This window comes from Solanum stenotomum, chromosome 4 (assembly GCF_019186545.1).
Source record: "Solanum stenotomum isolate F172 chromosome 4, ASM1918654v1, whole genome shotgun sequence".
NCBI lineage: Eukaryota > Viridiplantae > Streptophyta > Magnoliopsida > Solanales > Solanaceae > Solanum > Solanum stenotomum.
The window spans coordinates 23186993-23191398 of record NC_064285.1 but is presented as its reverse complement, the minus strand read 5'-3'; positions in this window follow the sequence as shown (position 1 = coordinate 23191398).

Genomic DNA, 4406 nt, shown 5'->3' with positions numbered 1-4406 from the left:
CTAGCATTTGTACCTTTTCAACACATGTTGAGTGATGCATCTATGAGAGTACAAAATAAAGATTCTATTTTCTTCCTTGAATAAATATGAAGATTTTATTTAATTTAATGAAAACTTACCTTGGAAAACTTGTCATCTTCATCTGAATATGTTCCAACCATCAGTGCCATGATTGTTTCTTTGGACTGACAAAGGTTCTCTTCATCATCTCACTCAGTTATTTCTATCGGTGCAAGAAATTCATACTTCCTTGTTTCTTCTATTGCCAAGAAAGGACTAGTTTTCATGTCTTCCCATCAGATTCATCACCAGATGAATTTTCCATAGTTGCAAAAGCCTTTTTCACATATAAAACATTCTCTTGATTGGTCAAATCTTCAATTTGTAGGATGTACTGATCGTTTCTAGTCTCTTTTGCCTTTTTTGGATTGTTCCTTTTGTACTCCAGAGTCCACAAGGCACATAATTTGATTAAATGATCTGGGCTTCCATACTTGTGGCATGGTTGTTCTCTGATGACTTTGTCGGTTATCTTCTAACGATTTTTCCTTTGATTTGCCTGTGCTCTTTTCAACATTCTTTGGAACCTCTTTGTCATTATCACATTATTCTCTTCCTTGATGTCATTCTTTTTAGTTTCTTTGAGGACCAGTTCTTATATTTCCTCTTTCCTTCTATCTCCTTTTCTTGATTCTTGTTATCTCATAGATAATGAGATTTCCAATAAGTTCATCCATCATTATAATGTCCAGGTCACATACTTCAATAATTGTTTCAACTTTACTTTTCCATAATTCAGGAAGAACACTCAAAAGTTTTCTGATAACCTTGCCAATGGGGATCACCTCTCCAAATGAGTAGATTTCATTAATGATGGAAGTGAATCTGGTCTACATGTCTTGAATTATCTCGCCTTTCATCATTCTGAACAGCTCATACTGCCTATTCAGATTATCAAATTCAGATTTCTTGACCTAATTTGTTCCCTCATGAGTTGTTTGCAATGTGTCCTATATCACTTTTTCGTCTGGACATGCTGAAATTTTATTATACTCATCTAGACCTATTTTGTAGATCAAGATTTTCTTCACCTTTCATGTTTATGAATTGTCAGCTTGTCAGTAGTATCTCATTCCTTTCTCTCCTTGGGCAGTTTAGTTGTCCAAACTGTTAATAGTAGGATCATCTAGAGTGACACTCCAACGATCTAGATTTTCTACAGATGATTCATCATCATGTCCATCCACCATCTGTAATACTTTCCATTGAATAGTGATGGTCTTATCTGTGACGCTCCTTATGCAGTAAGTGGTGCAACCATTAATCTGTTTCATGGTTTGGACCTATTAAGTAAAAAGATCTACTTTGATACCAATTGAAAAGAAACCGCAACAACCTAACAAATAGAAGAACCAGGTTCTTGTAGTAATAGCGGAAATAATGACGTAATAGAACAACAAGGTGATTTATCGTGAAAAGCCTCCTTATTGAAGGAAAGAAAAACAACGGCCTACAATGTGTAGGATTTCAGCAACTTCTCACTAAACTTCAAAGAGAAATTTTCAATTACAACTCAATAATCAAATGGGCTAATTTTAATACCTCAACTCTAACAATTAACTATAATTGCTAACTCTACTCTCTAAGAAGTCAAACTCACTTATTGTTACAAGCCTCACCAGCACACTTTTACACTTAGAGCAATTAGCACTCAATAATGATTTTAGGTTGAAATAAACTACAACTTAGCTTTAGAAAGAAAACCTAACTCTAGTTCTTTTTCTTCTGCTCTCTTCACGCCATCTCTACTCTTACTAAAAAAACCTCATTTTATGATTACAAAAGCTGATCTTCTCATTATTCTCATTATCTATCTTGAGAATCTGGTCCACTTTGTTATTGTTAGCGAAAATGTGAAATTAAAGAACAAGGAAGAACAACAATATGTAATGTGTTCCGATCAAAATGATCCTATGTCCACTAAAGAACAACTGCACTAATATGTATTTCACTCTACAAAGAATACAAGTGAAATACTACAACAAGAGAACATCAAATGCCCTAGAAGGTGAGAAGGCAAGTGAGAGGATGTTTTGAAAATGAATTAAGAGCTACCTATTTATAGGATGAATTATTCCTATTGATGTTATCCATGACATCACTATGTCTCAAAAATGTCAAGGTTAAATATGTGAAACCATTTTATGGTTACCTAAATTTCACCTACCGAGATACTATCTTTGACTTTTATTTTGTACTAATTATCTTCCTACCAAATCTTCATATTAATTCATTTTCCATTGAGTTTGATTCCACAAGGACCAAACCAACTTTTTCAATCTCCACCTTGGTTTGCGTTCCGAGCATGCGTATAAACAATTTCAGCCAAAACTTCTAAGTTTATTGGGAAATCCCATTGTAAGAAACAAGAAGAATCAAACCTTTGTTGAACATACTAGCTCCACCTAGCAGTTGTTCCCTAAAGTTGCATCACTTGATGTATACTCCCGCCAAGTCCTTGCAGTGTGCAAACTTGGCAAGCGGGACTATCCTGGTCAACATGTCTGCAGCGTTATCGTTTGTGATAACCTTCTCAACCTTGATAGCTCCCTCTTCTACGACATCTAGAATAAAATGGAATCTGACATCAATGTGTTTGGTGCGCTCATGATATCTTTGACTTTTAATCAAATGAATGACACTTTGACTGTCACATCTTAGAGTTAACCAAACTCAATTCTACCACCGAACTTTTCAACCAGATAGCTTATTTCACTACCTCCGTTGCTGCCATATATTATGCCTTTGTTGTAGACAAAGCGACAATCAACTGTAAAGTCGATTTCCAACTAACGACACTGCCAATGAGAGTAAAGATGTATCCAGTTATGGACCTCCTTCTATCAAGATCCCCTACATAGTCAGAATCTACATAACCGAGAACTGAAATACCTTCACTTTTTCGGAAGGTTAGGCCAACATCAAGAGCTCCTTTGAGATATCTCAATATCCACTTCACAACTTCCCAATGCCTTTTTCCTGGATTTGCCATGCACCTGCTTACCACACTTACAGATTGAGGAATATATGGACATGGCACACCATAACATACATAATGCTACCAACTGCACTTGCATAAGGAACCTTTGACATATGCTCCACCTCATCCATAGACTGATGCATTTGTAACTCTGAAAGCTTGAAATGAGAAGCTAACGGTGTACTTATAGGCTTGCTCATACTCATATGGATTGAACCTTCCCTCTGCAGTAACACTATCATCTGGATCTTCCAGATATTGAAGTTGTTGCGCCCGCTAAATCTATCAATTTCAAACTTCATGGAATTCATCGTTACTTGTTCTTCCTCTTCTACTACAATGTATTTGGAACTACAGAAAATCAAAGTGATTTTTTTCTGATGTGGAAGTTCAGACTATGCTGCAACCACTGAGCATACTCAGACAGAACCTTGGATCTGATACCGATTGTTAATGGAAACGTGAAATTAAAGAATAAGGAAGAACAATAATATTTAACGTGGTTCGGATCAAAATGATCGTACGTCCACCAAAGAACAACTACACCAATATTTATTTCACTCTACAAAGAATACAAGTGAAATACTATAAGAGAGAACATCAAATGCCTTAGAAGGTGAGAAGGCAAGTGAGATGATGTTTTGAAAATGAATTAAGAGCTACCTATTTATAGGAAGGAATTATTCCTATTGATGTCATCCATGACATCACTATGTGTCAAAAATGTCAAGGTTAAATATGTGAAACCATTTTATGGTTTACCTAAATTTCACCTACCAAGATACTATCTTTGACTTTTATTTTGTACTAATTATCTTCCTACCAAATCTTATTAATGCATCTTCCATTGAGTTTGATTCCACAAGGACCAAACCAACTCTTTCAATTATTAAAACATGTTCAAAATATTGTTGTGTCATCATATGTATCATTCTGTAAACATCATAGATAATGGACAAAATAGCATCTAATACTAGCTACACTACTAAAAAACTGCTAAAAAACGACGGAAGAAAAAGCGACGGACGGCGTCGCTCCAAAAAAGCGACGGACTAAGAGATGCCATCCGTCGCTTTTTAATTAAAATAATTACTTTTAAAATTATTTTACAAAAAGCGACGGACTGCATCTCTTAGTCCGTCGCTTTTTATTAAAAATAATTATTTATAAATTAAACAATAACCACGTTGTCCGTCGTTTTAATTTATTTTATTTTATTAATTAGTTTTAAAAAAAAGCGACGGACGGCATCTCTTAGTCCGTCGCTTTTTGGTCAAAATATCAAGTCAAACATTTTTAAAAAGCGACGGACAGCGTCTCTTAGTTCGTCGCTTTTTAATTAATTTTTTTTTTAATTTTTTTTTTA